The following is a 17,875-nucleotide window of genomic DNA, read 5'->3' as shown; positions in this document are numbered from 1 at the left end:
CCTATTATTGCATCTTAGCTGTGCAGCTCTTTTTGTTTTTTAATTAATTTTTATTGGAGTATAGTTGCTTTACAATGTTGGATTAGTTTCTACTGTACAGCAAAATGAACATATAGCCCCTCTTTTTTGGACTTCCTTCCCATTTAGGTCACCACAGTGTATTAAGTAGAGTTCCCTGTGCCGTATATTCTGTTATGCTCATGGATCTTTATTAAGCATCCATTGAGTGGAGGGCAGGGTATTTGGTCCTGTGATGAGCATAGCAGAGGAGCCTTGGTCCTAGAGGGGGACCAAGTACCCCAAACCTGCAGATGACAAGTGCTCCCCCATGGCAACATGTAACCACGGTGCCCTTGACAGCAGGCAAGGGTTACATCAAGGGAGCTCCCAGCACTGAAAGTCTTCATCAGGGTTGCCCTGCAGGAGGAGCAGTGTGGGAGGAGAGGAAACCACTAAGCAGGGCTAGGGCAAGCTGAGTGAGGAATTTGCTCTGGTGCAAAATTTAAAGGGGTGCCAAAAACTCAGTAATTAAGGTAAATAATATTTTAGTGCACTATTTTAAAAATCACAATTCATATTAAAATTAAATTTGTATAATACAAAATTAGTAATGAACAAAATGTCAAAAATTTAAAGAGAGACAGGATTGATATTACTGATGTTTCGTTTTTTCTCAGGCTCTGACTTGACTCCACACAGTCTGTTACTGAGCCTGTAAGTAAGGAGGGAGAGGAGATGGGGTCAGCATTAGTCATAGGTATAAAAGTTCTGAGGAAGGAGTAAAAAATTCACACTATGCTCTTAAGCAGATAAGCTTGACTGGGACAGAAGGTCTAAACAAGAGGACAGTAAAATATGAAGGGTGAAAAGGGGGAAAGAGATATGACAGTCACTGAGGGTGGGATGAAGAGTCACAGTGAGAACTAAGAAGCAAGATCTGTCATAGTGGATTATCAAAAATGGTGGGGAGTGGTCCATAAAAATAATTGTAGCAATAGTGTATAGGATGGATGGTAAAGGGCAGGGATTGCCTTTGGGAAGCCACTTAGGATAGATCTGGGGTAAACACAGGTGTCTGCTAAGGGTTTCCTGTGGCAATGGAAAAGAAACATTTCCAAAAGACATTATAGATAAAAAGAACTGGCAGAACTCAATCATTTGGATGTGAGGAAAAGTTAGAAGTAGAAGCAAAGACTAGCCATCTGCCAGGCTTCTGGGTGGATCTCAGTTGGAACTGCCCATGAGGACATCTTCATCAGCAACTGGTGTGGAGGGCCTGGAGGACCACCAAGGGACAAAGTGGGAGAGACAGTCTTGGGGGTCTTATGTGTATGTGGGAGATTTGACCCCAGTTGAAGCAAAGTGCTCAGAAATAATAAATGAAAGGTCAAGAACTTGGTTTTCCCACTGAGTGTTTCCCCAAAGTGAAGTGCTGTAAGAAGTCTTTGTCCTATGGAACAGTTCTGTGTATCCTAGAAAATTAGCATTCTTGCTCCTCTCCCCTCCCCCACCTCCCTCACATTACATGCCAGTAGCCCTTCACTGGACAACAGGAAGAGGCCCCTCATACATCCAGATTCTCTCCAGGATGTGGTTCCTGACCCTCCAACCCACTGAGAAAACCTCTGGAGAAGAAGAAAATCTGAATTCAGAGAAAGAGTTGTCCAAGAGAGAGCAAGAGATAATAGTGTGGCAGAAAGTCCAAAGGCAAAAAGGTTCCCAAAGCGAGGGTAATCAGTGGTGTCAAATGTAACTGAAAGACCAATGAATAAGGACACCTTGAAAAACAAAAGACAACCGGGGTGGTGTTCCTCATAACACCTTTAGTTATTCCAAATAATTAGGTGTTGTCCTATATGGTAAGTGATCGGACAGCTGCATTTTTTCAGGCAGGGTGCAATTTTTATGCTTCATTGTCATAATCATCTTCATACAGTTATACAATCTGAAAATCTAGCTCTATTAAAAAATATACATGTTTGTATATGTACATGTGATATGGCCTGATTCATAGGAAGAGCACGGTTTTTATAATAAAATGTTATCTCATTGTTATACATCCATTAATGCCATCTGTGGAGCTATCTGTAGGATGACAATATGCAGATATCAGGAAACTTAGCTAAAATTTTCCTTTTACTTCTTTCTAAATGTAAAGAATATTTTTGTGGGTATGTGTGGAAACAAAAGGGCAACACCATCATTTGAAAATGAACTTGTCCAACTATACATGATAATTTTTGTAATTAAATGCAGTCAAGAAGCTGATGATGGTCTCTTTCTTATCAGCCATGCACCTTCAAAGATGTTTGAGCTCTTGACCTGCATTTCTTTGTATATATAGTTTATCCTTGAAGTTGCACAAATGTTTTGTTATGGTTTCATCTTTTGGAATATTCTCTCTTGGAAGTAAAATGGAGAAGGTAATTTTCACATATTATTTTTCATTCTGTTTAGTCTACTCTTGCATTTGGACACTTAGTTTGGCATATGGTCTTTGCAATGATTATGGTTGTCCATTTCTACTGAGTTCTGTTGGTTATACTGAATCAAATCAGATAAAATTTTGTGAATTTCTATTTAGTTTTCTATCAAAGTCTTCTCTAAATTGTTGTTTTAGGAGTACCAACAGAAGATTGGAAAAGGAACTATGGAATAATATTTCTAAACATAAATTACTACCTTTAAGTGTTTTTAATTCCTCTTTCCAAATCTCATATTGTTTTTAATTCCTCTTTCCAAATCTCATATTGTCAACAAAGGTCTTTTTTCCTCCTCATGATGTTCAAAACAATCTGCCCTTTTATGAATGCCTTGAGACTATCACACAAAGCTAACGGTGAGGGAGCAAACGCCTCATTCAATTCCAAATAGAAGGAAATCTGTTGTCTCAAATAATCCCTAAATTCAGACACTTTCAGACAGCTATTATCAAGAGACCACATTCTAAGAGCAGATGTGTTATTAAGGCTGAGAAATGTTATGAGGACTTCGTGATCTGACAAATGATTTCAATCTATCCAACATTCCAACATTTCATCTTTTAATAAATTGGAGATTAAAATATCCATCTTGGGGAGACAAATTGTATAAGGTAGTTGGGAACTGGAGTTGTAACTGATAAATCATTTCCATGTAAAACCTTCCTTAAATTATGCTTACAGATCCCTCTTATGTATAAAATCTGTTCATTTGACTAAAGCAATTATGATGTATTTTAATCTCCATATTCAATCTTATGGCTCCTTCCCACAGCTATGAAACACAGCTCCTGCCTTCCAGGGAGGAATGAAAAACAAATACCTCCAGACTCCAGTTGTCCCACCTAAATGTGCTCAATCATTTCTTTATACCATTAAGTTTACCATTATGTGATTACTCTATTTAGAGCCTTTTCAGTGAGGCAATTACTGGAAATTCTGCTGAGGGCTACTACTCTCCTTTTCTTGTCTGATACTAAACCTCTTTTATCTCTCTCTCTTAAGGTGCAATAGAGTTCTTACACTCCTTGGATAATAGATTCTTGTTTTGTGTTCAAGTGAATGTTTTTCAACCAGTCCTATTCAGAGCCACAAAGTGTACCATCCATAACAAAGTGTACATTCCTCAGCATTTGCAAAATGCTTATTATGCAGAGGTTGTACTTTGATCTCCCTGAAATACCTGTGGTGCCGTGAAATTTTTACGTAATCCTGTCATTGTCAAATATAATAAAACTTAGATCCAGGTGAACATCAATCACTGTAAATAACCTGGAAAGCAACAAAGGCGTCCAAATTCTCTTCAGCAGAGATGTCTCCAACTGTACCCATACGATAGTTTATATTCCACCTGCCCTTACAGAAAGTGGGTAATAAAATGGTCTTGACTGGTTTTCTTTAATTGTCTGGAATTGCTCTCCTGGCTCAACATTTGAAGAGGCTTCTTCAGTGTGAAATTTGGGAGCAGAAAATAAATCTTCTCCTAATATTCTCCTTTGGCAGGTAATAATCTTATCTTAGACCTTAAGGATCAGAATTTGGCAACCAAATTCAGAAAACAAATGACACTTACGTTGTAATTTTAAAATACCTTAAATTGTCAAAATCCTCAATATGGAAATGCAGCCCGACAAAGAGAATGGAACCTCACAGTTGGGCAGAGGGGCAACTCTTCTCTTTATTAGCAGTCTTGTATCTTCACCTTGGCCTCCAGTGGGGTTCCCTCTGACCAGAACACTTCTTATTTTTCTACCCTTAACAAATTTAAGTTTTATGGTTGTCATTATCCAAAGCTTGTTCATTTATTCATTCATTCAATGTTTATTTAGCTCCTACTATGTGCAACATAAAATAAAAATGTTTGAAAAGTCTTTGGAAAGTAGACATTTGAAGAAACTTGCTACAGACCACAAAAATGATGTAATTTCTATAATTTTGAACTAGTTGCAGTGAACTTTTTAAGATTACAGATTTGTACAAGGAGTTGAAAGAGAACAAAAATTAGTGACAACTTTGCAATTTACCAGCTTTGATTTAGGGTACGTCTCTAAGAGCGTCCTGCCTCAGATTCCTAATCTCTCTAAAATGGCAATGACTAAGTAAGTACCTACAGTGTACAGGCATGTGTTGGGCACTTTTGGGAGTACAAAGATAAGTCAGACACAGATTCTGACCTTATTTAGCTTCCAGTAGTTATGAGAGCAGACAGACACATAATTACAACACAGAGAAGAGGTGCTCTTGGTAGAAAGGCACAGGTCAATACGTAAGTTCAGGGAAGCAAGTCACTGTTTGCATTTGGGGACATGGGGAAGGAAAATGCATTTGGTTTGGGTCTTAGGAAATGGGCAGGATTTGGATGTACAGAAATAGGTAGAATTTTACCCCATGCAGAGGGAGCGTGAAGAAAAAACTCAGAGGTGGGATGAAGCACAAGTGTCAGGCTCAAGTTCAAAGAAAGTGCCTTGTCGTTGCTTGCTTCCTCGCTTGTTTATTTTTGGTGAGGAAGACTCCCTGATCTCATGTCTAGGCTCAGGGACATTTGTCCAAGAAAATATTTTAAAGGTGGGTTGGGGGAGGGGTGGGAAAACAATAGCATATAGCCTTGGATCAGGTGTGGGGCACAGGGACAAGGGGAGGGACACTGTGGGGAAAGAAGGTGAGGTGGAGCCAAGAATAAGTGTGTGCAGAGGTTCAAGCAGAGCTCAGGAGAGCTGGGAGTCCATACTTAACGGCATCCACGTTCTCTATGACAGGTTGGCATCTGTTGAGTCAAGGAGCCAGGGGGTGGAGGCTGAGAAGACTGATGAAGATTCAGAAGCTCTGATGAAATGGATGGGGAAAGGGGCCAACTATGGTTATGTAGAACTGCTGAGCAGTCCTGAGGATCTGGCTGAAATTGGAACCATACACTTGCAGTGGAACCAGACAGGGTGGTGATTTCCTCTAAAAATTTGAGTATGGGAAGATCCAGGAAAAGGAAACATGAGCGATAGAAGGCAGAAAGAGGAAACACGATGGAGCCAGGCCATGGAGCAAGCAGAAGGATCAGGCCTCAGTGGTGAAATGCAGTAAGTAAAAAGATGGAGGCCCGTGTTGGCTTAGCGGGAGGTCTTAGAGAGCTGAATAGACACTATTTTCTCTGAATAACAGGGAGGGAGGATTTTCAGCAAATTTTCTTTCTCTGAGGGTTAATACATTGAGGAATTTAATTGTGCCAGGTCCCATTAAAACTGACAAATAAGTAAATTTTCAAGGATATATTTTAGTGAACATTAAAAAATAATAACAAAGAAGCATGCAAATGAAGCTTTGTGCTCCCTTATGTGAATTCATTCCCAATGTAGACAACACTTGGAAATAAGTCTAACTCAAGGAAGCAAATAGACTTAAACTAATCAACCAATTCCACTTGCTTGATGGTGGCTGCTTGGAGTGTTTGTGAACAATTCTGAGGATCAATGTGAAAAAGCATTGCAATCAGTTTATGAAGGCAGGTAAAGTCCCAGAAGAGGAGAGCGGGGTCTATGAAGCACATACTTGCCATTCATGTGGTAGATAGAATACAAAAAGTTTTGTATTTTCTCATGTATTGTCACCAAAGTATTCAATAGTATAAAATCGTATGCAAATCACTTAATTTGTTTTTATTAGTTTACCTAAAGTTAATATAATACTTAACCATATCTATATGCATTGCAAGTATTTTTATTTGCAAACCCCTTTGAGCTCTTGCATAGAAGATGACACATAGTTACAAATTATTATAATGTGAGCAATATATTTTGTCAAATATATATCTATCTTTTATCTGAACTAAATTACTAACAGGAGACATGTTTTGTTTAAGTGAACTCTGTCCATGGTCAAATCCTGGAAGCTTTAAAGGCACTTGTACTTTAACAGGCTGACAAAAATAAAGAGAAATGCAATGGTTATTTTATTTTATTGAGGACAAGAAGAGAATTACTGTTTACTAAGACCTGTTTTGGGTTCTGTATGTGTGTCCTTATTTGGGTAACCTCACAAGTTGGGGAACGGAGGGAGGCTGAGGGAGGCTGTAATCTGCTCGGGGACAAACAGCTCACAAGTGGCAAGGGCAGAGGCGAAATCTAGTCTCGCGGCTTCCAGTCTGTGGTCTTTCCATCACCAGGAAAGAAGTGGGGTGTTACCACCTCTGCACATGGATAATGTACTTGAACTAAATGTTAAAACTATCAGTTTTGCACTTAATACAAGGCAGAAATTATGATCACTATAATGCTGGACTGCACATCTTAACGAATTGCTCCTACTTTTTTATCAACAGAAAGAGAGGTTTTCAAATTGCATCTACCTAGGTTTGCTTTAGAAACGCATGACTAAGGAAGAGAAATTTTACAAGTGGATATTGTCAATTGATACGGAAATTCCATGTGTGTGAACTAGAGTTTAGTGACCTTTGATAACACCCATCTAATCCTACTTGGTTCCTCTTCTCTTGTTCTATTAGAGCCTAGATATGGGTTATGCTTTTTTCTCAAAATCTTTTGGTGAAAACTTAATGCCAGTCCAGGAGAGCCAGGGCCACACTAGCCAGCTGAGCATTACAGAGGTGTTGGTGAAATAATAGACAGAAGTAGCAAGTGAAGTTGGTCCTCTGAAAATCCAAAGGCAATGCCAGCTTGCAATCCTGCAGAGGGGTTTCTGGGGTTCAAATATAAACAGTTTTTCTACATAAAAAACAAATCTAATGTATTAAGTGTTTCATTGAAGACCCCAATTATGCCCAGAGTTTTGCACTGAGTTTATTTTAAAATGTATCTGGAAAAGCTGGTGTCCAAATTTTCCCATAGACTTACACATGATGAGAATCTGTCTCTTTATATTTAGCTGCAGGCCACCTAACAAGTTCTTAAGCGAAACACATTATTTTGCTTTTACAAGAAGAATAAATACTGTATTTGGAAAGTTCCAGTGTTCTTTAAAATGTTGCTGTTTCCATAGCAATAACATAATGTACTAAAGAGTAGAATAGTGTTTCTTTAGAAACCACGTGTATGGATGCATGTTTCCAAGAAGGATTTTGAAGCATCTCACCTGCCTGTGGTCCAAAAATGGAACAACAATGGTTAATGGAATCAATCATCATCTTATGAAATGGAACTTGGCCAGCATTTTACTGCCCGGTTATATGTCAGCCTTCTGTTTTTGGATATATGTACACATGTGTACTTTCTTAGGCTCTGTGCTCTTAGACGGATGAGAGTAGACTTATATTCATTCATTAATTCATTTAGTCAACAAATATTTATCAAGCAAGTAAATGCCAGGTACAGTTCTAGGCACTGGGAACTCAGTGACATTATGGAGCTTACATTCTGATGGAGAAGACAAGGAAATTCTCTTTGAACACAAGAAATGTCACATGATGTACAAATATGTATATAAAAGTGCTCCTTGATGATGTTAGTGATGTTTTAAATACTTTGCAAGAATACAACATCAAAGAATAGCATATTAATAAGGTAAGGAATAAGAGAAAAGGAGAGAGGGCTAAGAACAGTTGTGACTGATACAGTGATTCCCAGGTTGCTCTGCAAGGAAACAGACCTAGGATGAGCCTCATCATATTAAAGGTAGCACAGGTGTTTTAGGGGGGGTGTACAGTTACAGAGTTACAAAGAAATATAAAGACTGGGGAATGAGCTCTGTATGAAGGAATGCTCTTGGGGAAGACGGGGGGTGTTCCTTAGGATGATACTGTGATCTTTAAAACTCACATTAGGTTGGAAGACTCTTTCTGAATACCTCCCTCCTCTTTACTCTGACTTGTAGTTGGGTGCCTTTGCCTTCCCGTAACCCTCCAAATTTGTCTCCTGTGCTGATTTTTGCCCTGGTGAGCCCTACTTTGCTCCGTACCCCTGGCTTCAACTCCCAAAGCTGGGAGAGTGGACGGGTGGCAGGAATGTCACTGGTTAACTAATGGCCGTCTGGCATCTGGCAAGGGGGGATGCAGGTCACAAATGTCTCCATGCTCGGTCATCACCATTCAGAGAGAGAACAGTAAAGGAACAGAGTGTCCCCAACTCCTCCCTGAGGCCATACATCTTTGTCTCCTACACAGGGCTCTGCTTGTGCTTTCAGTAGTAAAATCTTGAAATATTTAATGTCTTAAGAAACCCCTATCTATCTGCCATGTGCACAGTCCTTTTGTGCTGCGGCCTTGCTGGTGTCCTGGTCAGAAGCAAGCTGCAACCTCTCAGCTCTCCCAGACTTTGAAAGGTTTGGCTAACTGTTCACATTTCTCCAAAGAGCTCTTGGTTGCTGACACTTCTCAAGCCGCCATGGGGACAGAAAGAGCTTCATGGGCCAGATGTGGGGTCATAGAGTCAAAAGGGCTCCCAGGGTGGCCAGCCTTTCTTCAGAATCAGATATATTGACCAGCTACCCCAGATGCCTTCTTAGACCCTGCTAATAAATCAGTAAGCAGCAAGGTCACAAAAAGAGTGCTGAAATGTAAGCACATGTTTTCAAGTGAAGCATTTCAAAGTTTTGCTTTTGCCCCCAGCAGGGCCAGAAGTCCCAAGGGAAGGCCGTGGGAGGGCGGGAGAGGGGAATGAATCTAATTCTATCAAGAAGGTAAATTTTTGGTTGCCAACCATCCAATTCTTTTAACCACTGTGATTCCGCCCAGATGTTCTTTCTTAAATGCAAAGGCATCATTTTCTTGCCAAGAAATGGAACGATGGATGAAGCCTTCTTTAAATCATTTCATCTTATCCATTCCCATCTGAAAGAGCAGATATTGCATTAATATTAATATTCTTACTATCTCCCTTGAGAGAGAAATGCCCCTGTAACCCCCCTCCCAATTACTGCCAGCACCATGGGGATATGAAGTTAGAGGAGGAAGCTACCAATGCAGGGTCCGCAGTTGTTTCATTGGCAACAGCTGGTGGCAGTCCCCTGCCCATTTTTTTTTAATGCTATGTTTGCCAGATCCAGCTTCTTGAGACTGGATGGCAAAGGGTAGAACAAGAACATGGCATATTTCAGCTTTTGCATGCAGAAAAAGAGGATTTATGCTAAAGAGGACGCTGGCAACGTTCAGAAGCTGATTAAGAAACTTTACAAAAGAATATCTGTTCTCAATATTGTGTAGGTAACTTTTGAGCAATTAGACAAACATATTGACTAACTGAAACCACCTGTAGGATTTGAAAAAACACTCTCTCCTTCTCATTTGTCCAAGATACTTTTATAGGAATAAAAATGTGGGCCGCATATGTCTTACATTTATCCTCATTGTAACTTTATGTTTATGATCAAGGGTGGAGTTTGCAACACCAGGGCTCCTTCTAACTGTGTCGGAAACAGTTGACCATCAAAAGGAAATCTGTGCCATTTGCCCAGCAGGGAGATAAATCTTCCATTACCCACTTTTGCCCTGATTTTTATCCAAGAAGCCCAAAAGGACACCGTTTCATCTTATTTCACATTTGGAATTCCAGGTAGCATTTTCAGCTATATTAAATTCACATATGGAATGTACATTTAAAAGAAACCTTTGGGTGGTTAAACGAGTGTCCTTTGTAATTTTAGCTATTTCATTGTCATTTGTTTTTCTTTATCTAATCAAAATTGAATAAATTCCATATATATTTCAAATCTATAATTATATATATAATTTCATATGTATATATTTATATATGTATATGTGTATATATATATACATAATTAATGAACAAATACCATATTGCCAGCGTTATGCAACCACTCTAATTTTATAGAATGCCAATTATATATCATGCAAATAAGAACACTTATGAATCTGCATCTGAAAACATGTTATAAGTAGTCATAGAAAAAGGGCATGGTTAAGAAATGTATTGCTTTTTCAAGTCCATAAATAATGACTATTGGGAAGAAAATGGTTAACATAATCCAAAACGTGCATCTATGATGTGCCTGTCTCTGGGAGAGAGAAAGTAGAATAATGCCAAATGGAAAGAAATATTGGCCACCCTCCCAATTTCTTTCATGTGTAACAAATTTAAGACATATATTTCTTCCCTATGGATCAAATATTCTTGAAAACAAAAATTTCTAAATACAACAGTAATACTTATAGGACTAACACTTAATACTGTGACGGAATCTTAAAGACAGCCACAATAATACCGCTGTGAAATGCATGGTCCCTCTCCAGATAGTGCTGTTTCATGGACTGTGCACACCCTGCTCTTCTTTTTATGGTCAGATCAGAGGAAAGTTCACTGCAAAGAAAGCAGATACTCCTGCTGTTGGCAGCCATGGTCTGTTTAAGTTTAGTTTATCTGTATATGATACCTGTATAGTAAGTCCCCTACGTACGAACAAGTTCTGTTCCGAGAGCGCGTTCGTAAGTCCAATTTGTTTGTTAAGTCCAACAAAGTTAGCCTAGGTACCCAACTAACACAATTGGCTATATAGTACTGTACTGTAATAGGTTTATAATACTTTTCACACAAATAAAACATAACAAACAAACACAAAAAATAAAGAAAACATTTTTAATCTTACAGTACAGTACCTTGAAAAGTACAGTAGTACAGTACAACAGCTGGCATACAGGCACTGGCATCGAGTGAACAGGCAAGAAGAGTTACTGACTGGAGGAGGGAGAGGAGGTGGGAGATGGTAGAGCCGAAAGATCATCAGCAATAGGAGACGAGGGCAAGCTGCAATTTCACTCACACCTGACATTGATGGCAAAGGTTCTGGTTCCTTACTGGATTCAATTCTATCCACCCCCTTGAAAAAATGATCCAGTGATGTCTAGGTAGTAGCTCTTTTTTTCTGGTCATAGATGACATGGTAGCACTGGATTGCATTCTGAACAGCTGCTGCAACCTTCATGTACCGTTCTACATTCGGGTCCTGTGCCTTTAAATCAAACAGTGCCTCCTCAGATAAAGAAAATCCCCTTGCTCTTTCCTGCATCGTGAATCTCTTCTGTTCTTCAGTTACTTCTTCTTCCTCTTGTCTCTCTTCGTTTTTTCTCTGGGCCTCCAATTCCACCAGGTCTTCATTAGTAAGCTCCTTGTGTTGCACAGCAAGGAGTTCAGTGAAGTCTTCCTCTTGCAGATCTAGCTCCAGCTTCTTGCTGAGGGTCACTAAGTTGCTGAAGACCTCTTTGGACTCCTCATTCACCTTCTCAAATCCACGAAAATCGTGAACAGTCTGCAGGCAAAGTTTCTTCCAAACTCCATTCATGGTGACAGCTGTAACCTCACGCCAAGCAAAGTCAATGTTTTTTATGGCCTCGTAGATGTTATAGTCCTTCCAAAATTGTTGCAGGGTTGTTCCTGATTTGTCACTCTCCTTTACTGCCTGTCGAAAAGTGTGACGTAAATAATATTTCTTGAAAGTCTCTATAACTCCCTGGTCCGTAGGTTGGATGAGCGACCTAGTATTCGGTGGCACTACTTTGAAGTTGGGATGAAAGTCGTCCATGTATGGGGGGTGTCCCAGAGCATTGTCCAGCAGCAAAATAATGTTGAATGGGATGTCCTTCTCCAAGCAATATTTCTCTACCTCCAAGATAAAGTGGTAGAAAAACCAGTCCTGGAAAATGGCCTGTGTAACCAAGGCTTTGAGGTTACTCTTCCACACAACAGGAAAGGAGCCCTTGGCTATGTTTTTAAGGGTTCTTGGGTCCTCTGAATGATAAACTAAGAGAGGCTTCAGCTTCATATCACCAGAAACATTGCCACCAAACAACAGAATTAGCCTATCCTTTGCTGCTTTATAGGCTGGCATCAACTTTTCCTCCTTACTGATGTAACTTCTGTCTGGCATCCTCTTGCAGTACAGTTCTGTCTCATCCACATTAAAAACCTGCTCGGGTAAATACAGGCCTTCATCAAGAATTTCTCGAAGCATTTCAGGAAATTCCTGGGCAGCTACCATATCTGTACTCGCTGCCTCACCACTTACATTGTGAAGGTTGGCTCTAGCCTTGAACCGATGAAACCAGCCATGGCTGGCATTAAAAGATGCGCCCTCTGATTCTTCGCTGTGTTTCTTCTTCAAGTCTTCATAAAGGCTTTTAGCTTTCCCTTGAATCAACATTAAGCTGAGCAGGACTTGATGCTGATGCTGATCCTGCATCCACACGCTGAGAAGTTTCTCCATCTTCTCTCACTTTTCCACGCTTCTCCGATATTATTGTTGACATCACTGGCACAGCAGACTTCACATGTTCCATGATCTTGTCCTCGTTCTTTAGAGTCGTGCCGATGGTTGAACAATTCATGTTATAAGAACAAGCGACATCTACCATCTTTTCGCCTTGCTCCACTCTCTCAATTATTTTCACTTCTGTTTCCATCGTTATCGCTTGGCGCTTCTTAGCAGTACCAGATACATCACTGCTGCTTTTACGCTTACTTCCAGACATCCTGGGCTTGAAATAAAGATACTGTACCACTGTACTACTGTACTCTATACAGTACTGTACAGTAAAGTACACAAAAGTGCAACCACTTGTAGAGGATGCACGCACGTGACAATCTACGGCAGACATGTGAACTAACTTACGTGATTGGACATGCAAACACGTGTTCACATTGAAAGTTTGCAACTTGAAGTTTCATATGTAGGGGATTCACTGTATATGATAGTTTAGGGGGTGCAGTCCTGGGGATTCACTTGCTTCTTATAACTTATAAAACACAATTTGTTTTTTTCAGGAGGAGGAATGCACTGCATTCTAAATGAATGTTGGAATGTTATTTTTAGACACTTTAAAAATTGTTGTGGTGGGCAGAATAATGGTCCACAAAGAAGCCCACTTCCTATTCCCTAAAGCTGTGAATATGTTACCTTACATGGCAAAAAGAGGCTTTGCAGATGTGATGAAGTCAAGGGTTTTGCGATGGGGAGGTTATCCTAGATTGCTCAGGTGACCCCAAGTAGCCACAAGAGCCCTTAAACATGAAAGAGGGAGGCAGGGGAGGAGTCCGTGGGAGATGTGACTACACAAAAGGGTCACAGAGACGTGCTATGAGGATTCAGCCACTGTTGCTGGTTTTGAAAATGGAAAAGGGGGGTCATGAGTCCAGGAATGCGGCAGCCCTTAGAAACTAAAAAATGCAAGGATGTGGGCTATCCACTAAGGCACCCAGAAAGCAACAGAACCCAGCAGACACCATGGTTTCAGCCCAGGGAGACCTGGGTGAGACTTCAGTCCTCCAGAACAGTGAGGTAATAGTTGTTTTAAAGCCCTGAGTTTGTGGTAACTTATGACAGCAGCAATAGGAAACTAATATACTTGTGATACATGGTTTTTTTTGTTTCTGAGGATTCTATTTGGAATGAATGACTGAGTCCAGAATGTTGTAGCAGGAGAACTCTCCAAGACTCAAGCCCAGACAGAGAAGAAAATAGATATGGAAGGATGAGATTGTGCCCCAAATGAGTAAGTGTAACAACACTATTTATCATTTCAATTATGTTTTCTGACAGTCCCTCAGAGGAAGCTGTGATTTTAGTTTCAAGAAATGGTACACCTTGGGTTGGCATTACTGACATTTGGTTTTATTTAGAATTTAAAGAAAATGACAACGTGCTCTCACGTTAATTATTTAGCAAGTAGCAATATAAAATCTGAATTTTAATGCCTTCACTTTTGATTAATATGTTTATCTCACAACAAACTAAAAAGACAACAGCAAAATCAATATCTTTAATGTTATTCAACGACCATCTTTTAAATCTGTGAGAGAAGTCTTGATCAAACAGTTCCTTTTTGTTTCATTCTCTTTCATCAGGGAAGTTAGAGGTAGAAAAGACTCACTAGATCATAAATTAATGAACCTGTGTTAATGCAGATGTCCCTGCTAATTAATAAAGGAAAGTAAAATGTGAAGCTTGAATATATCTGAATACCTTTCAGTCTGGGAAAAAGATTAAAAATTCTTTTCCTTATACCTAGACAAAATTTGTTCATGTTTTACACTAAAAGTAGATTTATAAAATCCTGACCCTAAAGCTTAATCTCTGTGATTCTTTTAAAACAGATTTTCTCCTAAACAGAGGGGCAGGCAGAATTGGGCAGAAAGAGGAAATTCCCACAGTGCCGTGTCATTAGACAGCATCCCCAAGTGTAGCCAGTTGCTGAAGCTATCTTTTGTTTTTCCCAAACCCTTTTACTGGTTACTGATTTCCTTCTAGTGGATTCCAGGTACCCAATGCATTGGGAGCTATAGACCTCAGAAAAGATGTGCCTCCTTAATGAGCATGTAATTTTATGAAATAGTACACTTAGAAATGAAAGAGAATAAGAATTAACATAAATAAATATGGAAGCCGAGTTTCTTTTATGTCCTAGCCTCAGAAATTACACACAAACATGTTTATAATATTGTATTGATTACACGGATCACCCTTACTTATTGCAGGAGGAGGCTACACAGAGGCATGAAAACTTGGAGGTGACGCTCATGGAGGGTCATTTTGGAGGCTAACCACCACACAACAGATTATCTTTCTTCAAAGACATTGGTTAGTTTTGGCCTTTTTGACTTCAACCTACAGAAGCATGTCCTCCAGAACTGGAAGTTTACATAATTGTCTGCCCTCATTCTCTTCTTCCAGAGTGGTAGCACCCATATAATGACGGCAGGGCCTTGAATGGAAAGACTGATATTGTTATTAAGAAAAAAAATATCTGCCAAGTAAGTCAAGCCCATGAACAATCTCCTCTATGTTCTGAGAGAAAGCCTTTCTTTCTTCTCAGTGCAAACAAGCAAATAACAACAAATAACTTCTGCCTGAGTTTCAACCAAATACTTCAAGACTTGACATTTGGGGAGTCACTGAATTTACATGGATAAAGGAAGAATGTCATATTCTCTTTTACTTCCTTGACAAAATCTCTTGACCAGTATCTATTCTTCATTATACATAGTTAATGGAAAATTCAAGGCTGTGACTCCAATAAAATTGACAAATTCTGCACAGCAGTGGACATGATTTCAAGATCGTTGGCCAAGTCTTAGATACGAGCACATGCCAATGTCAAAAGCAATAAGACACGATGGTATGTTGTACTTCTTTATTTACTAAAGGAGCAAAACCAGGTGGGTTGATGCCAAGCATAACATGTGCTTCATCAGTTCAAGTATGGTACCAAGATTTTGTGTCCAAGTCAGACGCGTGCTTGGCGAAGGAACTTTTAACAGTTTTGAAGATGTCAGTGGCCTTTGAGGTTCCAAAAGGGACTCACAAAACTAGAGTTTTTTTGTATCAGTGTGTATCGAATGGTCAAAAACCAAGAGCTAGACGCATTGAAAGATGTCAGTAACTGTCTTCAAGGGAAATGGCTTATAAGCCAATTCTTCCATGACCTTCATCAAATGGGTAAAAGAGATGATTAAAGAACTGCTAGTGATTCTGGAATAGATAACTCTACATGACAGAGATCCAGTTACAATATTTCTTCTCTGATTCAAACTAGAAGTCTTTTGACTATTTTCCAGGACACGTGGTTTCACAATTGTGTGTGGCTTCTTTTCCTTGAAAATATTGTTAGCAGCTTTGAGAGATGCATGAAAACAAAGTTTTTTGTGTTGAAGCACTGCCACATTTTGTAAGGCTCCAATCAAAAGTATCTACCTTGTCTGATGTGTTGAGAGAATGGGCAGTTTGATTGGATTTGTGTTTTCACTGGCCACACAAGAACACTGTGGCTTTTGTAACCCATGATGTTCAATGGTAAAAACAGAAAACTTATTGTTTCTTTTCCATGACATTTCCCCTAACTTAACTTGGGCCTATATAAAAAGGCAGGGATGCCAGGGTACATTTCCTTTCATTATTATCTGTAGGAAACTAATCTCAGTGCCATATCATGGTGGTGATGATGATTTTTGCTTTACCTGACCATGTACAATAGCATTGCTAGCACTTATTAGAAGCAGTTATATCATTACAACATGGTTGATATTAAACACAATTTTTAAAAAAATAAAAGCAATTATCAAAGTAATAGAAAGGCAAAACAAAAAAAAAAATAATATTCTCTCAAGCTCATTCATGAATTCTGTTATGGACTGAATGTGTCCCTCACAAATTCCTATGTTGAAACCCCACCCTCTATGCGATGGTTAAGGAGGTGGGATCTGTGGGAGGTGATTAGGGTTGACTCAGTCATGAGGGTAAAAGCCCTCATGAATGGGATTAGTGCCCTTATAAGAGTCACAAGAGTGCTTGCTTCCCCTCTTTGCTCTCCACCATGTGAGGACATGTGAAGTCACAGTCTATAGCTGGGAAGAAACCTCTCACCAGAACCTGACCATATTGACATCCTGATCTCAGACTTCCAGACGCCGAAACTGAGAGAAATAAATTTCTGTTGTTAAGCCATCTAGTCTCTGGTACTTCGTTATAGCAACCCGAATTCGTCCAAGACAAATTCCCTAGGAAACCTTGCCATATTTACTTGGTTTCTTGTCTTTTCCCCACTAGTCTGGGTTCCTTGTGGTCAGGAACCGTATCTTTAATCTCTTTATCCTGACAATGGTTTTAATTATAATAACCATGCAAAAGAGCAATTACTATGCTTTACATACCATCTATCCAAGTCTCAGAGCAATTAACTAGTGGTGCTGGCCCTATAGCGAGTGTTCATTAAAAATCTGTTGAAGAAATGAATGAATGTATACCCAAGAAAAATAACTTGTTCATGCATCTCTACTACTAGCTGGGGAAAAGAGTCCCTTGATAGAGATATTCCAATCTAACTGGCAGGTCAACTTTTATATTGTCTATGAGCACACCACGCTATCATAATCTCCAGAGTGATGAACTTGGAATCAGAGGACCTGGGTTCAAATTACATCTCTTCCACTTATTTGCTGGGGAACAGGTTTCTACTGGTTAATTTACTCCTTCATTTTGTAAATACTTACTGCTTGTCTATTTACACTCAATCATGATGCTATGAATATCAATGAACCTCTCTGACCCTTGATTAACTCATCTATAACACAAGAACATTAATTGTACAAGATTACTGTGAGGATTAAATAAGGTTGAGTGAAGTGACGTGTGAAAGTACCTAGAATCTATCACAGTGCTTGACATACAGTAGGTGCTTGATAAAATTTAAATCCATACTCAACCAGATCACCCACCTTCCTTTGCACTGATCATATTCACCAAACAACCTTCTTAGCTAATTTAACTTCTCAAGAAAACTTTTGGAGTAGAAATAAAAAATACTAATGACATGATGTAAGGGTTCTCATCTTAAGTGTAAATATGCTTTCATATAATTCTTGATTAAAAATCAAGTTTTTGGTTTATTACGAGTCATTTTCTGGAGGCTGTCACTCCTGGGTGAACATTAATTCACTCTTCTTGACCTA

At 39.3% G+C, this 17,875-nt stretch overlaps 1 pseudogene across 2 annotated transcripts in view; it reads right to left on the bottom strand.

The window, feature by feature from the left end:
* LOC309605352 (tigger transposable element-derived protein 1 pseudogene) overlaps positions 1-17,875 on the bottom strand; it is a 485,483-nt pseudogene that overhangs the window by 448,975 nt on the left and 18,633 nt on the right. Inside the window, exon 1 of one of the 2 annotated variants that reach the window (XR_014249527.1) lies at positions 6,464-17,875. This exon is cut by the window's right edge and continues 18,633 nt beyond it. The product of XR_014249527.1 is annotated as a tigger transposable element-derived protein 1 pseudogene (transcript). Of the gene's footprint in view, positions 1-2,738 lie in introns of those variants that run through there. The other variant, XR_014249538.1, reaches the window with a different exon arrangement.

Source organism: Balaenoptera borealis (assembly GCF_965194805.1).
Source record: "Balaenoptera borealis genome assembly, chromosome: 1".
Classification (NCBI taxonomy): Eukaryota; Metazoa; Chordata; class Mammalia; order Artiodactyla; family Balaenopteridae; genus Balaenoptera; species Balaenoptera borealis.
This window is presented reverse-complemented; position numbering and strand designations above follow the sequence as displayed.